The following is a 26,099-nucleotide window of genomic DNA, read 5'->3' as shown; positions in this document are numbered from 1 at the left end:
GTACTTTTATAGGATTTCATTGAATCTGTAGATTGCCTTGGGTGGTATAGTCATTTGGCAATATTGGTTCTTCCAATCCAAGAGCTTGGTATAAAGAAAAAACAATGAATTTTATTTTTCTTTTTTTTCTTTTTTTTCCTCTTTTCCCACTGCACAGCACGGGGATCAAGTTATTCTTACATGTATACATTTTTCCCCCCACCCTTTTTTCTGTTGCAATATGAGTATCTAGACATAGTTATCGATGCTACTCAGCAGGATCTCCTTGTAAATCTATTCTAAGTTGTATCTAATAACTCCAAGCTCCCGATCCCTCCCACTCCCTCCCTCTCCCATTGGGCAGCCACAAGTATATTCTCCAAGTCCATGATTTTCTTTTCTGTGGAGATGTTCATTTGTGCTGGATATTAGATTTCAGTTATGATTATTTTTCTTATTTCTTGTGTATCTCAAAATTTTTGATTGAATGTCATGCATAATAAATAGAGGAATAGAAGGCACTTATACAAGAAATATTTATGCCTGAAAATGAGTATATGTCTTCTCTTATCTGCTTGTTATTGTGACATTTTGAGTCAGTTCATGAAGGACTTTTGGTTTGAGTCTTGCTCCTGTTGGCGATATTGTCAGTGTAATACAGGCTCCAAATTCTTCTGAAGTGGCATAATATTATCATTGTGTCCTTAAAGTGGGTCCCAAGTGTTGAAGGTTATATCCTGTTCCTGCTTCTCCCATATCTTTCAGCCATCCGTGTATGCTTGTGCCACAGGTTTTATCTCCATGATCTTATTCCTTAACTAGTGGTAGACTGATGCTGCTTGTTACTGGTTGCTAGGTTTATGGTGGAAACAGAGAAGTTCTCTGTTTTTATTGTCCAGTCTTAATCAGGCTTTATATGTGCTTTCTCAACAACCCCTGTGGCAGACAAACAGTGCTTTGTATCTGTAATTTTTCCTAGTTGGAAGATTCCTGTCACTCTTTTCATAGTAGTCATAATATACTAGGTATTATTGGGGAGGCAGAGCTAATTGCCCCTAGAGCAAAGCCAGGACCACATTTGAAGAATTCTCATGCTAAACACAGGCAAGTTTGTTAATTTATAGCTAAATCACAGGGTAGCTGCCAGCCCTTCTGAACTGGAAAGTCTGTTTGTGAAAATGAGAATTGCCTGGAGCAGTCCATCCTTTTCCTGCCCAAGCAAGGGGGCTGAAGCATAGCCCCACATGCTGTGGACAGTGCCTCCCAGCAACATCTGTCCAGGAAGGCTGGCAAAACTCCAGAAAGCTGTGCAGCTCATTGTTGCTTGAGCCTAGAAAAGAGCAACAAATCTGATAGTTTGTAAAGCCAAGACAGGGGCTCTGTTTGATCAGGATACATGGATTGTGGGTTAACTTGAGTTAGGACAACAAAAACATTACTAGCTCTAGATCTTCTTTTTCTGCTAGGCCTGGACATGGAATCTAATTCATAGCCCTGCTAATTGCTGAATACAGTCTTCTGCCAGTCCATCCAGGGAACTTAGCACAGAGGAAGCTGTGTAGCCCATTCAGCAGGCCTATCTACAGTGGTGCTGAAACAGAGAGTACAGGTCATGACTTCCCTTGAGCAAAATTAGTGCCCTTACTTGGTCCGGGAATTCAATGTATATTCTGGTTGAATTCAAGTCCTCAGACAATGAGCTGCACAGGGCCTGGGCCTCATTCTGTTGTTTCTATTTTTGGGGGTTAAGGAAGCTAATTAATAGCCCAATCTATGAGTTCCGGTTTTGGCACAGTGGTTAATGAATCTGTCTAGGAACCATGAGGTTGCAGGTTTGGTCCCTGGCATTGCTTAGTGGGTTAAGGACCTGGCATTGCCGAGAGTTGTGGTGTAGGTTGCAGATGCGGTTCAGATCCTGCATTGCTATGGCTCTGATTAGACCCCTAGCCTGGGAACCTCCATATGCCATGGGAGCAGCCCTAGAAAAGGCAAAAAGACAAAAAAAAGCCCTATCTACTACTGAATATAGTACCCACCTGACTGCCTAATAAGCCTGACCAGAGAATCCAGGCAATCATGAAGTCCACATTTTAGCCTCACTTGGGTAGGAAACATAGCCAGAAGTCTTATCTAACTATATATAGCCACACACACACACCCTCATCCTTGTCATCAGAGTGAAACAGTTACCTTATCTCAAAATACACCATAATAGCAGGTCCCACATGCAAAAGGACACTACCAGCAGACACACAGAAACTCAAACTGAGCAGATTGGTGAAGAAGCAAACCTATAAAATCTGGAGAAGAAGCTTAATTACTTTAAAATATAGATACTTAATCAAAAATATAATGAGGTACCACCACACACTAGTCAAAATGGCCATAATTAAAAAGTATAAAAATAAAAAATTCTTGAGAGGATGTCTAGAAAAGGGAATCCTCCCAATTTGCTGTTGGTGGGAATGTCAGTTCATATAGCCACTCTGGAAAACAGTATGGAGGTTCCTCAGAAAGCTAAATATAGAACTACCATATGATCCAGCAATCCAACTCCTGGGCATATATCCAGACAAAAACTAATTTAAAAAGACACATGTACCACTATGTTCATAGCAGCACTATATACAATAGCCTGGACATGGAAACAACCTAGATGTCATCAACTGATGAATGGCTAGGAAGATATAGTACATATCACAATGGAATGCCACTAAGCCATAAAAAGAATGAAATATGCCATTCACAGACAAATGGATGCAATGAGAGATTCTCATACTAAGAAAGTCAGAAAGACAAATCTGATATGACATAACATATATGTGTAATCTAAAATATAACACAAATAAACTTATCAACAAAACAGAAAAATACTCATGGACAAGAAGAATAGACCTGTCGTTCCACGAGGGAGGGGGTTGATGGAGGGATGGAGTTAGACTTTGGGATTAGCAGATTTAAGCTATTATACACAGAGGAGATAAACAAGTTCTTACTGTATCATACAGAGAAATACATTGAATGTCTTATAATGAACCATAATGTAAATGATTATTAAAAGAGTGTATATATGTATATATATATATGTATAAATGAATCATTTTACTGTACAAAGAAATTAGCACAACATTGTAAATCAAATATACTTCAGTAAAAATGTATATGCTTTTGTAAATGACTCAAGAGCAACAAAAATTGAGGTAAATCTAACATCAATAAAGGAAACTAAGAAAGCTTCAACAACTGACCCTAAAGAAATGGAGATCTATGAACTGCCAAAGAATTCAGAATAATTCTCTTAAGAAAATTTAGTGACTTACAACAAAACATGGATATAAACTAAAAGAAATTAGGAAAACGATGCATGAACAAAATAATAAGTTCAATACAACAATAGCAACCATAAAACACATACACACAAACACACACCAGAAATCTTAGAGTTAAGAAATAAAGTGAATTGAAGAATTCAATAGAGAGTTTCAATAGGAGTTCAACATGAAGAGGAGGGAATCAGCAACGTGGAGGATAGGACATTAGAAATTACCTAGTCAGAAAAGTTAAAAGAAAATATGAGTGAGAAAGAATAAATAAATGCTATGGGAATTATGGAACACAATGAAAAGAAACAATATTTATATTATGGCAATTCCAGGAGATGAGAAAGAGAAAGGGGAGAAAAAACGTAGAGTGCAAGATTGGCTGAAAATTTTCCAAACACAGGGAGTGAGATGGGCATCCAGACCCATGAGGCACAAAGATCTCAAATAGGTTGAACTCAAATAGGAATACAATGAGACATTTATGAATTAAATTGTCAACAATCATAAACAAATAATTTTAAAAGCTTCAGGAGAAAAGAAAATTTTTGTTCATTTTTTAAAGTTTTATTGAAGTATAGTTGATTTACAATATTGTGATGATTTCTGCTATACAACAAAGTTATTCAGTTATACATGTAGACAAATACACTTATCCATTCTTTTTCAGGTTATTTTCCCATATAGATTATCACCAAAAAGAATAGTTACATAGAGGGAACCCCCAGAAGACAATTATCAAATTTTTTAACAGAAACTTTTCAGGCCAAGAAAGAATGGACGACATCCAAAATTTTGAAGAAAATAATTATCAACCAAGAATTATATACCCAGTGAAGTAGTCCTACAGAAAGGAAGGAGGGATAAAGTCTTTCCCAAATAAACAAAAGCTGAAGGCATTTAATTACCAACAAACTTGTCTTGCAAGAAATGCTAAAGGAAGTTCTTTAAATGGGAGAAAAGAACATTAATTAACATCAGAAAAAAATTAAGGGTAGCATAAATCTCACTGGTAATGGTCAATACATAATAATTGTTTGTTTCTACAATATAGTAATAGTGGTATGTAATTTACTTACAATTCTAGTTTAAAAATAGGTAATATGAATGTAGCCAAAATAACCATAAGTGTGATATTCTATTTTTGTTATACAATATAAAAAGCATCTAAATTACAATATAAATAACCTAAAATGTGAGGTGGAGGAGAAATAATAGTGTAGAATTTATGGTATCTCTTGAAGTTGTGTTCAATATAGAGTGCTCTAAATTTAATATAATTTATATAAGCCTCATAGTAACCACAAAAGAAAATTGTGTAATAATTACACAAAAAACATGATAAAGTGATAGCATATAGATATCAAAAGACATTAAATCACACACACACACACACAGCCAGCAGGATAAGAAACAAGGAAAAAAAAGACACTACATAATGATCTAGGGATCCATCCAAGAAGAAGATAGAACAATTGTAAATATATATGAAGCTGATGTAGGATCACCTCAATATATAAGGTAAATGCTAATAGGTATAAAAAGAGAAACAGACAGTAACATAGTAATAACAGGAGGCTTCAACACCAATTTTTACCAATGGGCAGAATATGCAGAAAGAAAATCAACAAGAAACACAGTCCTTAAATGACACATTAGAGCAAATAGACAATTGATATTTATAGAAAATTGCATCTAAAAGCAGCAAAATATACCTTCTCAAGTGTACGTGGAACATTCTTCAGGATACATCACGTCTTAGGCCACAAATCAAGTCTCAATAGATTTAAGAAAACTGAAATCATATCAAGCATCTTTTCTGACCACACAACTGTGAGATTATAAATCAAAATAATTTAAAAACATATGCAAATAGAAGCTAAATAACAGGCTACTAAAAAACCAATAGATCACTGAAAAAAATCAAAAAGGAAATCGAAAAATACCTACAAATAAATCACAATGGAGACACCACAATCCAACACTTACAGGAAGCAGCAAAAGAGGTTCCAAGACAGAAGTTTATATTATAGTAATACAATCTTAACTCAGGAATCAAGAAAAACCACAAATAAGCAATTTAATCTTACACTTAAAGCAACTGAAGGAAGAACAAACAAAAGCCGGTTAGTAGGAGGAAAGAAATCATAAAGATTAGAGAAGAAATAGATTAAGTAGAGATGATGAAAATGATAAAAATTTTTAATGAAACTAAAAGCTGTGTTTGTACTTTACACGATGGTGCAATGTGTTAAAAATCCAATTGCAGTGGCTTGGATCATTGCAGAGATATGGGTTTGATCCTCAGCCTAGGGCAGAGGGTTAAGTATCTGGCATTGCCACAGCTGCAGCTCCAGTCACAGCTGTAAATTGGGTTCAGTCCCTGGCCTGGGGACTTCCATGTGGTGCGAAGTGGGGTCATAAAAATAAAATTAAATTAAATTTAAGAAGTTGTTTCTTTGGGAGTTCCCATTGTGGCACAGTGGAAATGAATCTGATTAGTATCCATGAGGATGCAGGTTAAATCCCTGCTCTCATTCAGTGGGCCTGGGATCCAGAGTTGCCATGAGCTGTGGTGGAGGAGCCTAGAAATTTCCATATGCTGTGGGTGCAGCCCTAAACAGCAAAAAAGAAAAAAAAAGTTGGTTTTTTGAAAATATAAAGAAAAAAAGATAAAGAAAATTGATAAAATAAAGCCAGAAATATAAAGTAACATTAGAGACTACTACAAGCAACTATATGTCAATAAAATGTACAACCTAGAAAAAATGGATAAATTTTCATAAATGTATGAACTTCCAAGACTGAAGAAGGAGGGAATAGAAGATCTGAATAGACTAATCCCAGGTACTGTAATTGAAATTGTGATTAAAAATGCTGTGTAGCACTGGGAACTCTGTCTAGTCACTTATGCTGGAACATGTAATGTGAGAAAAAGAGAATGTATACATGTAAGTATAACTGGGTCACCATGCTGTACAGTAGAAAAAATATATATATAAATAAAAAATAAAAAAACCCACTACTCTAAAAAAAGAAAAAAACTACATTGCAGAAGTGCTGTTTTTGCCACATGAGATGTATTGGTAGGAGGCTTGTAGTAATAAAATATGGAAATGCAAAGATCATGATAGAAATAAAATTTTCGTATTGGATTATTTAAAAAAATTCCAACAAAATATATGACTTCACAGGCAAATTCTATCAAACATTTAGAGAAGAGTTAACACCTGACCTTCTGAAACTATTCCCAAAAATTGCAGAGAAAGGAAATTTGCTAAGCTCATTTGATGAGGAAACAATTACCCTGATACCAAAAACTACACAATGATAAAACAGAAAAAAGAAAATTTCAAGGCAGTATAGCTAATGAAGGTAGATGCAAAATCCTAAACAAATATAAGGAAACTAAATCCAACAACACATTTAATGGTTCAAACACCATGATCATGTGGGATTTATCCCAGGAATGCAAGCATTCTTCAATATCTACAAATAAATAAATGTGATAGACTATATTAACAGAATGAAGAATAAAAACCATATGATTATCAATAGATGCAGAAAAAGCCTTTGACAAATTAAATACCCAATTCTTTTTTATTATGATTTTAATTTTTCCCATTATACCAGAACACATTTACAGTGTTCTGTCAATTTATTTTATTTTTTTAAATTGTTATCTCCCCAATACAAATTTTTTTCTAGTGTACAACATGGTGACTCAGTTACATACATGTACACATTGTATTTTGTCACATTATCATGACCCATCACAAATGTCATTTTCTACTGTACAGCATGGTGACCGAGTTACACATACATGTATAAATTATTTTTACTCACATTATCATCCTCCATCATAAATGACCAGACATACTCCCCAGTAGTACATAGTTAGATCTCATTGCTAATCCATTCCAAAGGCAATAGTCTGCATCTATTAACACCAAGCACCCCATCCATCCCACTCCCGCCCCTCCCCCTTGGCAACCACAAGTCTATTCTCCAAATCCATGATTTTCGTTTTTGTGGAAAACTTCATTTGTGCAATATATCACATTTCAGATATGTGATATCATATTGTATTTGACTTTCTCTTTCTGACTTATTTCACTCAGGATGAGGGTCTCTAGTTCCATCCATGTGGCTGCAAATGGCATTATTTTGTTCTTTGTTATGGCTGAGGAATGATCTGTTTTGTATATATATAACACATCTTCCTAATCTAATCATCTGTCAGTGGACAATTGGGTGATTTCCATGTTTGGCTATTGTGAATAGTGCTGCAATGAACATGCAGGTGCATGTGTCTTTTTTCAAGAGAAGTTTAGTCCGGATATATGCCCAAGAGTGGGATTGCTGGGTCATATGGTAGTTCTATGTATAGATTTCTAAGGTACTTCCATGCTGTTCTCCATAGTGGTTGTATCAGCTTACATTCCCACCAGCAGTGCAGGAGGGTTCCCTTTTCTCCACACTCCATTCAGCCTTTGTTATTTGTGGACTTATTAATGATGGCCATTCTGACTGGTGTGAGGTGGTACCTCATGGCAGTTTTGATTTTCATTTCTCTAATAATCAGGGATGTTGAGCATTTTTTCATGTGCTTGCTGGCCATCTGTATCTCTTCCTTGGAGAAATGCCTATTCAGGTCTTTTGCCCATCTTTCAATTGGGTTGTTGGCTTTTTTGCTGCTGAGTTGTATGAGTTGTTTATGTAATTTAGAGATTAAGCCCTTGTATGTTATATCATTTGACAGTATTATGTCCCATTCTGGAAGGTGTCTTTTTGGTTTCCTTTGCTATGCAAAAGCTTGTCCATTTGGTTAGGTCCCATTTGTTTATCTTTGCTTTGATTTCTGTTGTTTTGGGAGACTGACCTGAGAAAATATTCATGAGATTGATGTCAGAGAATATTTTGCCTATGTTCTCTTCCAGGATTTTGATTATGTCTTGTTTTTTACTTAAGTCTTTCAGCCATTTTGAGTTTATTTTTTTGCATAGTGTGAAGGTGTGTTCTAGTTTCATTGATTTGCATGTAGCTGTCCAGGTTTCCCAGCAATTCTTGCTGAAAATACTGTCTTTTCCCCATTTTATGTTCTTGCCTCCTTTGTCAAAGATTAATTGACCATAGATGTCTGGGGTTATTTCTGGGTTCTCTTTTCTGTTCCATTGCTTTATATGACTGTTTTGGTACAAGAACCACACTGTCTTGATCACTGTGGCTTTGTAATACTGCCTGAAGTCTGGGAGAGTGATGCCTCCTGCTTGGTTTTTGTTCCTCAGAATTGCTATGGCAATCCTGGGTCTTTTGTGGTTACATATAAATTTTTGGATTTTTTGTTCTAGTTCTGTGAAAAATGTCATGGGTAATTTGATAGGGATTGCATTGATTCTGTAGATTGCTTTGGGTAGTATGGCCATTTTTACAACATTAATTTTTTGCTACCCAGTAGCATGGAATAGCTTTCCATTTCTTACATCTTCTTTAATTTCCTTAATTAATGTTTTATAGTTTTCAGCATATAAGTCTTTTACCTCCTTGGTGATGTGTGTTCCCAGGTATTGGATTTTGTGGGGTTCAATTTTAAAGGGTATTGTATTTTGCATTCCTTTTCTAGTATTTAATTTTTAGTGTACAGAAATGTGACTGATTTATGAATGTTAAGCTTGTATCCTGCTAGTTTGCTGAAATTGTTGATCTGTTCAAGTATCTTTTGGGTTGCCTTCTTTAGGGTATTCTATATATAATATCATGTCATCTGCATACAGTAACAGTTTTACCTCTTTTCTTCCTATTAGGATGCCTTTGATTTCTTTTGCTTGTTTGATTGCTGTGGCTAGGACTTCCGATACTGTGTTGAACAACAGTGGTGAGAGTGGGCATCCTTGTCTTGTTCCAGATTTTAGTGGGAAGGCTTTATGCTTTTCTCCATTGGTTTATTTTTGATCTTATTTCTGTAGTTTTGGGAGACTGACCTTAGAAGGCATTTATTAGATTGATGTCAGAGAATATTTTGCCTATGTTCTCTTCCAGGAGTTTGATTGTGTCTTGTTTTATATTGAGGTCTTTAAGCCATTGTGAGTTTATTTTTGTGCGTGGCATGAGGGTGTGTTCCAGTTTCATTGATTTGATGCAGCTGTCCTTGTTTCCCAGGAATACTTGCTGAAAAAACTGTCTTTTTCTCATTTAATTTTCTTGTTTCTTTTGTCAAAGCTTAATTGACCACAGTCATTGAGACAGTGTGGTACCAAAACAGACATACAGACCAATGGCACTAAATACCTATTTCTGATAAAATTAAAAATCCCCAGAAATTGAAGGTATCTAGAACATACATCAACATGATAAAGGCCATATATGGCAAAACCAAAGATAAACTTACTCAATGGTGGAAAGCTGAAAGCATTTCCACTAAGATCAGGAACAAGACCAGGATGTTCATTCTCACCACTTTTATTCATCAGAGACCTGGAGGTCCTAGCCATAGCAATACAGGGAGAAAAATTAAAACTAATCCAAATTGGAAAATAAGAAATAAAGTTGTCACTCTTTGTAGAAGACATGATACTATACAGAGAACTGTAAGGAAAATCCTAAAGATGCTACCAGCCAACTAAAATTCATCAAATGAATTTAGTAATATTGTAGAATACAAAATCAATACACAGAAATCTTTTGCATTCCTATACAAAAACAATAAATGATAAGAGCTAGAAATCAGGGAAACAATACCATTTACCATCACATCAAAAAATAAAATATCTAGGAATAAATCTACCTATGGAGGCAAAAGACCTGTACTTTGAAAACTATGTGACACTGATGTGAGAAAGCAAAGATAACACAAACAGAGCAAAAGATATACTGTATTATTGAATTAGGAGAATAAATGTTGTCAGAATGGCTATACTATTCAAGGCAATCTACAGATTCATTGCAATTACTATCAAGTTACCAACAACATTTTTTTTTTGTCTTTTTGCCCTTTCCAGGGCTGCTTCTCATGGCATATGGAGGTTCCCAGGCTAGGGGTCGAATCGGAGCTGTAGCCACTGGCCTACACCAGAGCCACAGCAACAGGGTATCTGAGCCACGTATGCAACCCACACCACAGCTCACTGCAACGCCAGATCCTTAACCCACTGAGCAAGGCCATGGATTGAACCTGCAACCTCATGGTTCCTAGTCGGATTCGTTAACCACTGAGCCACAACGGGAACTCCAACTTTTTTTTTTTTTTTTTTTTTTACTGCAGTCATAGCATATGCAATTTCCCAGGACAGGGATTGAATTTAAGCCACAACTTCAACCTACACCACAGCTGCAGCACCACCAGATACTTTAAACCACTGGGTCAGGGCAGGAACTCAACTCAACTGCCACAAAGATACTGATAGATACTTAATCTACTGTGCCATAGTGGGAACTCTCTATTAGCATTGTTTATAGAACTAGAACGAATGTTTCAAAATTTGTATATAAACACAAAGGACCTTGAATAGCAAAAGTAATCCTGAGAAAGAAAATCAAAGCTGGAGGAATCAGGTTCTTTGACTTCAGACAATACTCCAAACTACAGTTATCAACACAATATGGTACAGGCACAAAACCAGAAATAGAGGTCAATAAAACAGGATAGAGAACCCAGAAATAAACCCACACACTTATGGTCAAATAATTTTTGACAAAGGAGGCAAAAATATACAATGCAGAAAAGACAATCTGTTCAATATGTGATGTGGGGAAGACTGCACAGCTATATGTAAAAAATGAAATTAGAGAATTCTCTAATACTGTACACAAAATAAACTCAAAATTATTTAAAAAGCTAAACATGAGGCTGGATGCTGTGCAAATCCTACAGGAAAACTTAGGCAGAACAGTCTTTGACATAAATTACAGCAATATCTTTTTGGATCCACCTCCCAGGGTTATGAAAATAAAAACAAAAATAAGCAAATGAGACCAAATTATACCTAAAAACTTATGTGCAGCAAAGAATACCATAATAAAAGAAAAGAAAACTTCTTATATAACTTACATCTTTGCAAACAAGGCAACTGACAAGGAATTAATCTCTAAAATATACAAATATCTCATGCAGTTTATATATTAAAAAAACTAAAATAAAATTTAAAATGGGCAGAAGATCTAAATAGACCTTTCTCCTAAAAAGATATACAGATGGCCAAAAATATGAAAATATGGACAACATCTCTAATTATTGGAGAAATACAAATCAAAACTACAATGAAGTGTTGCCTCACACCAGTCAGAATGGTGTTTATCAAAAAGTCTACAAACTATGTTCTGGAGAGCTTGTAGAGATAAAGGAAACTCCTACATTCTTGGTGGGAATATATGTTAGTGTAACAATTATGGAGAACTGTATGGGAGTTCCTCAGAAAATTAAATATAGAACTATAATATGATCCAGCAATCCCCCTCCTGGAAATATATCCACAATTTGAAAAAAATACATGCACCTCAAATTCCTTGCAGCAAATTTTACAATAGCCAAGACATGAAAATAGCCTAAATATCCATTAGCAGAGAAATGGATGGAAAAGATATGCTACCTATATACAATCAAATATTACTCAATCACAAAAAAGAATGAAATGATACAATTTGTAGTAGCATGGATGGATATACCAGAATTTATGAAATACACCAGAATTTATGAAATATACCAGAATTTATGAAAACAATAAACTAAGAGAAAACTTTATAGCAATAAACACCTACATTAAGAAACAATAATTAGGAGTTTCTGTTGTGGTTCAGTGAAAACAAACCCAACTGTTATCCATAAGGATGCGGGTAAGATCCCTAGTCTTGCCCACTAAGTCTGGGATCAGGCATTTTCATGAGCTGTGCTGTAGGTTGCAGATGAGGCTGGGATCCTGCATTGCTGTGGCTGTGATATAGCCCGGCAGCTGTAGTTCTGATTCAGTCCCTAGCCTGGGAACTTCCATATGCCATGGGTGTGCCCCCCCCCCCAGAAAAAGGAGAGAGAAAGAAAGAAAGAAAGAAAGGATTCCAAATAAAAAAACTAATTCTATTCATTAAGGAACTAGAAAAAAGAACAAGGTGAACCAAAAGTAAGCAGAAGAAAGGAAATAAGAACACTCCTGCACTGTTGGTGGGAATGTAAATTGGTACACCCACTGTGGAAAACAGTATGGAAGTACCTCAGAAAACTAAATATAGAACTACCATTTGACCCAGAAATCCCACTCTTGGGCATATATCCAGACAAATCTTTCCTTGAAAAAATCATATGCACCCCTATGTTCATTGCAGCACTATTCACAATAGCGAATACATAGAAACAACCTACATGTCCATAAATAGATGAATGGATTAAGAAGATGTGGTATATATACACAATGGAATGCTACTCAGCCATAACAAAAACAAAATAATGCCATTTGCAGCAACATGGATGAAACTAGAGACTCTCCTACTAAGTGAAGGAAGTCAGAAAGAGAAAGACAAATACCTTATGGTATCACTTATATCTGGAATCTAATATATGACACAAACAAACCTTTCCACAGAAAGAAACTCATGGACTTGGAGAACAGACCTGCGGTTGCCAAGGGAGAGGGGGAGGGAGTGGGATGGACTGGGCATCTGGGGTTAATAGATGCAAACTATTTCATTTGGAATGAATAAGCAATGAGATTCTGCTGTATAGCACTGGGAACTACATCTAGCCACTTGTAATGGAGTATGATGAATGATAATGTTAGATAGATAAAGAATGTATATAAGTATGTGCAACTGGATCACTTGCTGTACAGTAGAAAATTGACAGAATGCTCTAACCCAACTATAATGGAAATAATAAAAATCATTAAAAATGAATACAGCATAATATATTAGAGAACCAAAAAACAATAGAAAAATTAATCAAACTGAGTTGACTCCTTGAAAAGATAGACAAAAATAAGAAACTTTTAGGTACTCTAGCAAAGAAAAAGTAGATAAAAAAGGAGACATTTTATCTGATGCCACAGAAATAAAGGATCAAAAGAGATTACTATGAACAACTACCATTCAGCAACAAACTGGACGACCTAGACACAATGGAAAAATTCTTAGAAACATACAACTTATCAAGACTGAATTAGGAAGAAACAAAATATCTGAATAGACCAATTACTAGTAAGATGATTGAATCAGCAATAAAAAATATTCGAATGAAGAAAATTTCAAGAATAGATTGGTTTACTGGTGAATTATACCATTTAAAGAAAAAAGTTGACAGAAATTCTTCTCAAATTTTTCCAAAATATTGAATAGCAGCAAACACTTCAGAACTCATTTACAAGGCCGGAATTATCTTGATATGAACACCATAAAAGAATACTACTAAAAAAGAAATCTGTAGGCCAATATCCATGATGAATATAAAAACAAAAAATCCCAAAAACTGCTAGCAAAAATTCAGAAGTACATTAAAATAATTGCTCATGATCAAATGGTATTTATCCCTGGGATTAAAGGGTGTTTTGATATACAAAAATCAATCAATGTGATACATCACATTAATAGAATGAAATAGAAGAATCATAGGATCTTCTCAATAGATGCAGAAAAAGTATTTGACAAAATTTAGCACTCAGTAATTAAAACTATAAACACATCAGTTATAGAAGGAATGCACCTCAACAGAAAAGAAGTCATATGTGACAAATCCATGCTAATATCATAATCAATGGTGAAAAATTGAAAGCTTTTTCTATCAGGAAGATAACATGGGTGTCCACCCCCACCACTCTTATTCAACATAGTACTGGAAGTCCCAGGGAGAACAATCAAACAAGAAAAAGAAATAAAAGTCATCAGAATTGAAAAGGAATAATTAAAATTGTCTCTATTTCTGAATGACATGATTTTATCTATAGAAAATCCTAGTACTGTATCAAAAATTGTTAGATCTAATCTAGCAATTCAACAAAATTCCAAAATTAACATACCAAAATCAACATTGTTTGTACGTACCAATAATAAGTTACCTGAAAAAAAAAAACCTTCCAGTTTCCAGTAGTATCGAATACAATAAAATATTTCAGAATAAATTTAATCATGGTGGTGAAAAATGTCTACACTGAAAACTACAAGACACTGATGAGAAGCATTGAAGACAAATAAATAGAAAGGTAACCCATGTTCACGGATTAGAAAATTTAATATTGTTAAAATACTCATTCTACCCCAAACCAGGTATAGATGCAAAGCAATTCCTACAAAGATTACAATGGCAATTTTTTTAAAGAAGTAGAAAAAAAATTCTAGAAAGGTATATGGAACCACAAAAGACCCCAAATAGTCAAAACAATCTTCAGAAAGAACAAAGTAGGAGGTATAACATTTCCTAATTTCAAGTTATATTATAAAACCATAGTAATCAAAACATGATACTGATGCAAAAACAGACCCATAGACTAACAAAACGGAACTGAGAGCCCATAAATAAACCCATGCATATACAGTCAAATATTACTTAACAAAGACACCATAAATACTCAATGGAGAAAAAACACTCTCGTCAATAAATTTTGCTGGGAAAATTGGATATTCAATTATAAAGAATGAAACTAGATCCCTATCCATAACTAAAAATGGATTAAGACTAAAATGAAAGACCAGAAACTATAAAACTCCCAAGAAGAAAACAGTAAAAAATGTCCTTTACATGGTCTTGGTAATAATATTTTCAATATGGTACATAAAGCACAAGCAATAAAATTTTAAAAAAATCTAAAGAAAACTGAGGGATATACATCTAACTTAAAGCCTTATGCATAACAAAATAAATAATACACTATATGAAAAGATTACCTATGTAATGGGGGAAATATTTGCTAATGATATTTATTTCAAACAAAACAAACCCCAGTAATATAATTAAAAATGGGGAAAAGGACTGAAGTAACATTTATCCAAATAATATAAATGAATGACCAACAGGTACATCAAGTACATCAAAAGTTGCTCAACATCACCAATCGTTAGGGAAATGCAAATCAAACCCACAATATGATACCACTTAACACTGTTAGAAAAGCTACCATCAAGGTGGCAGGAAATAACAAATACTGGTGAGGATTTAGAGAAATGATAACCCTAGTGCACTGTTGGTGGGATTGTAAATTGGTACAGGCACAGAGGAAGAAAATACAGAGGTTCTTCAAGAAATTAAAATAGACCTACCATATGATTCAGAAATTCTACTTCTGTGAATATATATAAATGGATCAGAAACAAAGTTTTAAAGTGATGTCTTAGCACCCATGTTTATGGTAGTGTTATTTACATTAGCCAAGACATGGATACAGTGGAATTGACCTATATGTCCATCGACAGAGAATGGACATAATAAAATGTAATGATATTCTACCATAGAAAATAAAGGAATCCATTCAAGTAGTTTTGGGGTTGAGTCCTTAGGGTTTTCTATGTATAGTATCATGTCATCTGCATACAGTGACAGTTTTATCTCTTCTCTTCCTTTTTGGATGCCTATATTTCTTTTGTTTGTCTAATTGCGGTGGTTAGGACTTCCAGAACCATGTTGATTATCAGTGGTGAGAGTGGGTGTCCCAGTCTTGTTCCAGATTTGAGTGAGAAGGTTTTCAGTTTTTCCCCATTGAGTATTACATTTGCTGTGGGTTTGTCATAAGTGGCTTTGATTATATTCAGGAATGTTCCCTCTCTACCCACTTTGGTGAGAGTTTTTTATCATAAATTAATGTTGGACTTTGTCAAATGCTTTTTCTGCATCTATTGAGATGACCATAAGGTTTTTGACTTTTCCTTTGTTAATGTCCTATATGACGTTGATTGATTTGTGTATGGTGAACCACCCTTGTGAACCTGGGATGGACCCACCTGGTCATGGTGTATGATCTTTTTGATATGTTGTTGGATTCTATTGGCTAAAATTTTGTTGAGAATTTTTGCATCCATATTCATCAAATATATTGGCCAATAGTTTTCTTTTTTGGAGGTATCTCTGTCTGGTTTTGGAATTAGGGTGCTGGTGGCTACTTGAACTGATTAACAAATTCTGCAAAGAATCAGGATATAAGATTAATATTCAGAAATCAGTTGCATTTCTGTATACTAGAAATGAAATATTAGAAAAGGAATACAAAAATGCAAAACCTTTTAAAGTTGCACCCCCAAAAATCAAATACCATGGAATACACCTGACCAAGGAGGTAAAGGACTTATATGCTGAGAACTATAAAATATTAATCAGGTAAATTAAAGAAGATGTAAGAAATGGAAAGCTATTCCATGCTACTTCCTGGGTTGGAAAAATTAATGTTGTAAAAATGGCCATACTACCCAAAGCAATCCACAGATTCAATGCAATCCCTATCAAATGACCCATGACATTTTTCACAGAACTAGAACAAACAATCAAAAATTTTTATGTAACCACAAAAGACACAGGATTGCCAAAGCAATTATGAAAAACAAAAACCAAGCAGAAGGCAACACTCTCCCAGACTTCAGACAATATTACAAAGCCACAGTGATCAAGACAGTGCGGTTCTTGTACCAAAACAGTCATACAAAGCAATGGAACAGAAAAGAGAACCCAGAAATAACCCCAGAGACCTATGGTCAATTAATCTTTGACAAACGAGGCAAGAGCATAAAATGTGAAAAAGAAAGTCTATTCAGGAAGAATTGCTGGGAAACCTGGATAGCTGCATGCAAATCAATCAAACTAGAGCACACCTTCACACCACGCACAAAAATGAACTCAAAATGGCTGAAAGACAAATATAAGACAAGACACCATCAAACTCCTGGAAGAGAACATAGGCAAAACATTCTGTAACATCAATCTCATGAATATTTTCTCAGGTTATTCTCCCAAGGCATCAGAAATAAGAGCAAAAATAAACCAAGGGGACCTAATCAAACTGACAAGCTTTTGCACAGCAAAGGAAACCAAAAAGAAAAGAAAAGATGACTTATGGAATGGGAGAAAATCATTTCAAATGATGCAACAGAGAAGGGCTTAATCTCTAGGATATCCAAGCAACTTATACAACTACAAAGCAAAAAAAGACAACAACCCGATGGAAAAATGGGCAAAAGACCTGAATAGACCATTCTCCAAGGAATATGTACAGATGGCCAGCAAGCACATGAAAAAATGCTCAACATCCCTGATTATTAGAGAAATGAAAATCAAAACTACCATGAGATACCACCTCACACCAGTCAGAATGGCCATCCTTAATAAATCCACAGATAAGAAAGGCTGGATGGGGTGTGGAGAAAAGGGAACCTTCCTGCACTGCTGGTGGGAATGTAAGCTGATACAACCACTATGGAGAACAGCATGGAAGTACCTTAGAAATATGACCTAGCAATCCCACTCTTGGGCATACATCCGGACAAACTTTTCTTAAAAAGACACATGCACCCACATGTTCATTGCATCACTATTCACAATAGCCAAGACATGAAAACGACCCAAATGTCCATTAACAGACCATTGGATTCGGAGGATGTGGTATATATGCACAATGGAATACTACTCAGCCATAAAAAAGAATGACATAATGCCATTTGTAGCAACATGGATGGAACTAGAGACTCTCATACTGAGTGAAATGAGCCAGAAAGACAAAGACAAATACCATATGATATCACTTATAACTGGAATCTAACATCCAGCACAAATGAACATCTCCACAGAAAAGAAAATCATGGCTTTCGGAGTATAGACTAGTGGCTGCCTGGGGGGAGAGGGAGGGAGTGGGAGGGATCAGGAGCTTTGGGTTAAGGGATGAAAACTGCTGCTCTCGGAATAGATTTACAATGAGATCCTTCTGTGTAGAATTGAGAACTAAGTCTAGATACTTACATAGCAACACAAAAATGGGAGGAAAGAATATGTATACCTGTATGTGTAACTTGGTCCCCATGCTCTACAGTGGAAAATAAATAAATAAATAACAGAAAATAAAGCAATCCCATTTTTTTCTGACATCATAGGGGGGGCCTTAAACATTATAAGTGACATAAATCTGAATAAGAAAGAAAAATACATACTCTATGTTCTCACATCTATGTGGAATCTTAAAAAAAAAAATCTCAGAGGAAAATAGATTACATTTGTCTTTACCAAAGTTGGAATGGTGGGGATGGGGAATTGTATGAAGATAGTTATAAGATACAAAAGACTGAATATAAAAATAAATAAATAAACAAATAAATAAATAAAAATAATCATGTACAACATGATGACTATTAGTTAACACAGCTCTAGGGTATATTTGGAAGTTATGATTTTTACTTTTTTTTTAGTTCCCCTTTGTCTCCTTTTAAAAAAAATTTCTATTACTCAATGAATTTATTACATTTATAGTTGTACCATGATCCTCACAATCCAATTTTATAGGATTTATTCCACAACCCCAGCGCATCCCCCACACCCAATGAACTGTCTCCTTTGGAAACTATAAGTTTTCCAAAATCTGTGAGTCAGTGTCTGTTCTGCAAGGAAGTTCATTCTGTCCTTTTTACAGATTCCACATGTCAGTGAAAGCATTTGATCTTGGTGTCTCATTGTATGATTGACCTCACTTAGCATGATATCTCTAGGTCCATCCATGTTGCTAAAAATGCTGGTATTTTCTTCCTTTTAATGGCTGAGTAATATTCCATTGTGTATATGTACCACCTCTTCTTGATCCACTCCTCTGTCGATGGACATTTAGGTTATTTCCATGTCTTGGCTGTTGAAAATAATGCTGCAATGAACATTGGAGTACATGTGTCCTTTAGAGTCATGGTTTTCTCTGTGTAGATGCCCAGGAGTGGGATTGCTAGAACAAATGGTAGTTCTATGTTTAGTTTTCTGAGGCATTTCCATTCTGCTTTCCACAGTGGTTGCACCATTTTACAATCCCAGCAACAGTGTACTAGGGTTCCTTTTTCTCCACCCCCTCTCCAGCACTTCTTGTTTGTAGACTTTTGGATGATGGCCATTCTGGCTGGTGTTAAGGTGGTACCTCATCGTGGTTTTGATATGCATTTCTCTAATCATGAGTGATGTTGAACATCTTTTCATGTGTTTCTTGGCCATCCGTATGTCTTTTTTGAGAACTGTCTGTTTAGATCTTCCACCCATTTTTTGATGGGGTTGTTTGTTTTTTTGGTATGGAGCTACAGAAGGTGTTTATGAATTTTGGAGATTAATCTGTGGTCAGTTGATTCATTTGCAAAGATTTTCTCCCATTCTGTGGGTTGTCTTTTTGTGTTGTTTAGGGTTTCCTTTGCTGTGCAGAAACTTTTAAGCTTAATTAAGTCCCATTTGTTTACTTTTGTTTTTACTGTCATTAATCTAAGAGGTGGGTCTGAGAAGATGTTGCTGGCATTTATGTCAGAGAGCCTATGGCCTATGTTTTCCTCTAAGAGTTTTATAGTGTCTGGTCTTATATCTAGGTCTTTAATCCATTTTGATTTTATTTTTGTGCATGGTGATAGGGAGTGTTCTAATTTCATTCTTTTCTATGTGGCTGTCCACTTTTCCCAGCACCACTTATTCAACAAGCTGTCTTTTATCCATTGCATATTCTTGCCTCCTTTGTCATATATGAGTTGGCTGTAGGTGCATGGGTTTAATTCTGGGATTTCTATCCTGTTCCACTGATCTATATTTCTGTCTTTGTGCTAGTACCATATGGCTTTGATGATTATTGCTTTGTAGTATAGTCTGAAGTCTGGGAGCCTGATTTCTCCAGCTCCAATTTTCTTTTTCAGGATGTCTTTGGCTATTCTGGGTTTTTTGTGCCTACAAACACACTTTAAAATATTTTGTTCAAGTTCTGTGAAACATGTTTTTGGTGATTTGGTAGGGATTGCATTGAATCAGTAGATTGCCTTGAATCGTATAGTCATTTTGGTAATATTAACTCTTGCAACCCAAGAGCATGGTATGTCTTTCCATCTGTTTGTGTCATCTTTGATGTCTTTCATCAGTGTCTTATAGTTTTCAGAGTACAGGTCTTTTGTCTCTTTAGGTAGGTTTACTCCTGGGTATTTTATTCTTTTGGATGTGATGGTAAACAGGATTGCTTCCCTAATTTCTCTTTCTGATCTTTCATTTTTAGTGTATAGAAATGCTGTTGATTTCTGCATATTAATTGTGTATCCTGCAACTTTGCCAAATTCGTGGATGAGCTCTAACAGTTCTCTGGTAGAGTCTTTAGGATTCTCTAGGTATAGTATCATGTCATCTGCAACTAGTGGTAGTTTTGCTCCTTCCTTTCCAATTTGGATTCCTTTTATCTCTTTTACTTCTACAATTGCTGTGGCTAGGACTGCCAAAACTATGTTGAATAGTAGTGGTTTGAGTGGACATCCTTGTCTTGTTCCTGATCTTAGTGGGAATTCTTTCAGCTTTTCACCATTGAGAATGGTATTAGCTGTGGGCTTGTCATATATGGCCTTCATGATGTTGAGGTAGGTTCCCTCTCTGCCCACTTCCAAAGGGTTTTTATCAGAAATGGGTGTTGGATTTTGTCAAAGGATTTTTCTGCATCTACTGAGAAGATCATATGGTTTTTATTCTTCAGTTTGTTAATGTGGTGTATCACACTGATTGATTTGTGGATATTGAAGAACCCTTGCATCCCTGGGATAAATCCCACTTAATCATGATGTACCATCCTTTTAATGTATTGTTGGATATGGTTGGCTAGTATTTTGTTGAGGATATTTGCATCTATGTTCATCAGTGAAATTGGCCTGTATTTTTCTTTCTTTGTGCTATCTTTGTCTGATACCTTTGATATCAGGGTGATGGTGACCTCATAGAATGAGTTTGGGAGTATCTCTTCATCTACAATTTTTTGAAATATTTTCAGAAGTATAGGTATTGGCTCTTCTCTAAATGTTTGATAGAATTCACCTGTGAAGCCATCTCGTCCTGTACTTTTGTTTGTTGGAAGGTTTTGAATCACTGTTTCAATTTCAGTACTTGTGATTGGTCCCTTCAACTTTTCTATTTCTTTTTGGTTTAGTTTTGGAAGATTGTACTTTTCTAAGAATTCATCCATTTCTTCTATGTTTTCCATTTTATTGCCATATAGTTGCATATAGTAGTCTCTTATGATCCTTTGTATTACTGTGATGTCCATTGTTACTTCTCCTAGTTCATTTCTAATTTTATTGATTTGAGTTCTCTCTCTTTTTTTCTTGATAAGTCTGGCTAAGGGTTTGTCAATTTTGTTGATCTTTTCAAAGAACCAACTTTTGGTTTCATTGATCTTTTCTTGGTTTTCTTTGTTTCTATTTCATTGAGTTCTGCTCTGATATATATGATTTCTTTCCTTTTGCTAACTTTAGGTTTTGTCTGTTCTTCTCTCTCTAATTGCTTTAGATGTAAAGTTACCTTGTTTATTTGCTCTGGTAACACCTAATTCCTCCATTGGGTTGCTGCTCTATTGGCTTCCAGTCTCAATGTGGATTCCAACTGAGTGGTGGTTTACAGAAAAAATATTATAAATTTTTAGAGAGGGCTCTTTTGTAGTTTTTTGTATTTTTTGTCTTTTGTGTCTTTTCTAGGGCCACACACCTTGCATATGGTTGTTCCCAGGCTAGGTGTCTAACTGGAGCTGTAGCCACTGGCCTACACTGGAGTCACAGCAATGTGGGTTCCAAGCCATGTCTGAAACCTACACCCGAGCTCGTGGCAACGCCAGATCATTAACCCACTGAGCAAGGACAGAGATTAAACCCACAAGCTCATGGTTCCTAGTCAGATTCGTTAACCACCGAGCCATGACGGGAACTCCCTGTTTTGTAGTTTTTTGAAGAAAAGGCAATGACTTACAATTTTTAAAAATCTTTAAAATTTTTTTTGAAATAATTATACATTTACAGGAAGTTGTGCAGAAATGTAAAGGAAACTTCATTTGGTTCTCCCAATGGTTATATTTCATATAACAATAAAAGAATACTAAAACCAACAATTTGGCATTGGTACAATGCATGTTTTTGGTTCTTTGCCATTTTATCACATGAATGGATCCAAGTAATCATCATTGCAATTGTGATACAGGACTATACTAGCACTACAAAAATTCCCCTTCCTCCTCTAAGACACCATCTCTAAGCCCTGAAAATCACTACTTTATTTTCTGTACCTATATCTTTTTACTTTTGCAAATTTTATACAAATGGAATCATTCGTTTTGTGACCTATTTATATTTGCTTTTTTCCACTTAGATAATGTACTTAAGATTCATTCAAATTATATATATATATATAAAATTATATTTATAATTATTATATTATTTGTAATCACTGAAATTATATGTGTATATATCTATATCTATATCTATAGATATAGATATAGATATATAGATATAAAATTCTGTGTGACATTCCATGTTATGTATGTACCATAGTTTATTCATCATCTGTTTTAGGACATTTTGGTTGTGTTGTGGGTTGAGTTGTGCCCTCCACATATTGGCTGAGGTTCTAACTCCTAATATCTCAGAATGTGACTTTGTTTACAGATGTAATCAAATTGAAATGAGATCATTAGCCATAATCCAATATGACTGATTTAATAAAAATGTTATAATTGCTTTACAATGTTCTGTCAATTTCTACTGTACAAAAAAGTGACATATATATACACACACACACACATTCTCTTTCTCACATTATCCTCCATCATGTTCCATCACAAGTGATTCAATATATTTCCCTGTGCTGTATAGAAGGACCTCATTGCTTATCCCCTCCAAATGCAATTGTTTGCATCTACTCGCCGCAAATTCCTAGTTCATTCCATTCTCTCCCCCGATCCTTGCAACCACAAGTCTTTTCTCCATGTCCATGAGTTTATTTTCTGTATATAGGTTCATTTGTGCCATATATTAGATTCCAGCTATAAGTGATATCATATGGTATTTGTCTTTCTGACTTACTTCATTTTGTATGAGAATCTCTAACTTCACCCATGTCATTGCAAATAACTTATGTTCTTATAAATATGGGAAATTCAGACACAGATTCAGACATGTACAGAGGGAAGACTATGTAAGAGACACAGAGAGAATGTCATGCAAAGCTGGAGTATTGGAATGATCTATTTTTAAGTCAAGGAATGCCAAAGATTGCCAACAAATCATCATAAGATAGAAGGAGACATGGAACAGGTTATTTTTCACAGCTCTCAGAAAGAGCCAAACTTCCCAATTACTTGATTTAGGACTCACAGCTTATAGACAATAAATTGTTATTTTAAACCACCCAGTTTGTGGTAATTTGTTACATCAGCTCTATAAAACTAATACAAGTTGCTTCTAATTTGGGACTAGAAACGTTCATATACAAGTTTTTCATGGATATGTGTTTTCATTTCTTTGGGTAAAATGAAGAATTTAAACAGGGACACTTACTCTAAGATGCTACTTTACTCTACTAATAAGATAATCTTTAACATATTGTCTTACCCAAACACAGGAACTTCCACAGGCCCTCTTTTATCCTAGAGTGGAAGACCTCTCTTCCTTCTCATTGAATATGATCATCATCTATGAAAACATGAAAATTAGCCCCCACCCCACCTAAACAATGCAAAAGAATATTATTATGGGAAGCAATTTGGATTATCTAGAGGTAGTTTGACCTCTAGATTCTAAAATAGGGTCTGAACCTTCACCTCTACATACTTAAAAAAACATTGTGGACCTCAACATAAATCCCACATTAGATACAAAAATAATTCCAAATGGGTCATAAATTTAAGTGTAAGTCTCTATATATTTTTGAATAAAATATAGGAGAAAACATTTGGACTTGGAAGTAAAGGTTTGAATTCTGGTCCTCTTCCTTGCCAGCTGAGTGGCATATTCTCAATGATTTCACCTCTTCCAATCTAAATCTTTTAATTTTTTCCATCTTTCAAACAGGGCTGTCAATACATTCCGTATAGAGTTGTCACAAGGATGGCATATAGTGAATGCTCAGTAAATGTGGCATACTTTCTTCTCTACATCGTGCTAAAATCTGCCTTCCTGTGACTTCCACTTATTGGACCAATGTCTGTCACTGAGGGCTGCTCTTAACCAGGCCAATGTATCTTCTGCGTAATAAAGGAAACTCTGACTCTAGAAAAAGTGCTGTCATATGGGACAATATAAAGTATGACCATGGAATGAAGTAGGTAGTTTTGTTGAGCCTTTCAAAATTCAAGCCTTTAAAACCCTCATGTAGAAAAGATGAGGGAAGTAGGGAAGAGGGAGGCCATGGGTACCTAACAGGGCCTGTTTAAGACATAAGTTTTGTGGGCTACAAGACTTTCATAACAGAAACAAACATGGATACTTGTTGACTCTGTTGCTGTTTGGCATAAGGAATTTCTCCATTCAGTAAATTCTACTTCTCCATTATCAGGTTTGAGAAATAAAATAATCCTTATCCTCAGGCTCAGCCAAAGCAGACTAACTGTATTTTTTGGAAGACTCTGGACAATAGCAACATTTAGGAGAAGGCTGGAGTATGTTATTCTCACAGAAAGAATCTATGTACGAGACTTGACTTTAAGAATTCTCAACATGGTTCTGAGTAGGGGATGCCATCAGGCAACCCTGAGTTATGTGGCAGTCAGAGGGACTAGGAAGCTAAAGCATATTTAGAGCTATAACTGGGACAATATAAATACTTTAATCCAAATCTTGTCTCTGTCCTATTGGGTGACCTTCATCTAAATCTTTTTTTACATAGATTTAAAATGCTTTAGATTCTTTAACTTCTAAGTCACTGGGATATTGAATATTACTCAAAATAGAAAACCTTGTTGGTGAAAAGCCCTGGATAATACTATGCCCTGGTTTTTCTCACATTTTTTTCTTTCTTTCTTTCTTTCTTTTTTTTTTTTTGTCTTTTTGCTATTTCTTGGGCTGCTCCCGTGGCATATGGAGGTTCCCAGGCTAGGGGTCAAATTGGAGCTGTAGCCTCCGGCCTATGCCAAAGCCACAGCAATGCGGGATCCGAGCCGCATCTGCAACCTACACCACAGCTCATGGCAACGCCGGATCCTTAACCCACTGAGCAAGGGCAGGGACCGAACCCGCAACCTCATGGTTCCTAGTCGGATTTGTTAACCACTGCGCCACAACAGGAACTCCACATTTCTTTCTTGACCTTTATGGATCTTCTTTCTGTTTTAGTCACTATCTTCCTCATCAGTTAGGATTTTTAGAGCTCTATCCAGTTTCAGTGTATTGAGTAATGTGTGCAAAATAAAGTGAGTGGCCCAGTTGCATTCTAACATTTCTTTTTTTTTTACTTTTCTAATTTTAATTAAATTATAATTGATTTACAATGTTTCTTCAATATCTGTAATACAGCAAAATGACCAGTCATACAGAGTTCCCTGTGCTTTACAGTAGGACTCCATTGCCCATTCATTACAAATGTAACAATTTGCATCCACCAACCCCAAACTCCCTATCCATCCCACTTTATCCCCCCTCCTGCCAGCAAACACAGGTCTGTTTTCCTTGGCCATGATCTGTTTCTGTTTGTGGATATGATCATTTGTGCTGTATTTTAGATTCCACAAATAAATGATATATGGTATTTGTCTTTCTCCTTCTGACTTACTTCACTTAGTATGAGATTCACTAGTTGCATTGATGTTGCTGCATATGGCATTCTTTTGTCTTTTTATGGCTGAGTAGTATTCCACTGTATATATGTGCCACATCTTAATCCATTCATCTAAC

At 35.4% G+C, this 26,099-nt stretch overlaps 1 pseudogene; it reads right to left on the bottom strand.

Moving 5' to 3' along the window:
• LOC125118035 (extended synaptotagmin-2-like) overlaps positions 1 to 9,766 on the bottom strand; it is a 77,277-nt pseudogene extending 67,511 nt beyond the window's left edge.
• Between the last annotated feature and the right edge of the window lie 16,333 nt (positions 9,767 to 26,099).

This window comes from Phacochoerus africanus, chromosome X (assembly GCF_016906955.1).
Source record: "Phacochoerus africanus isolate WHEZ1 chromosome X, ROS_Pafr_v1, whole genome shotgun sequence".
Classification (NCBI taxonomy): domain Eukaryota; kingdom Metazoa; phylum Chordata; class Mammalia; order Artiodactyla; family Suidae; genus Phacochoerus; species Phacochoerus africanus.
This window is presented reverse-complemented; position numbering and strand designations above follow the sequence as displayed.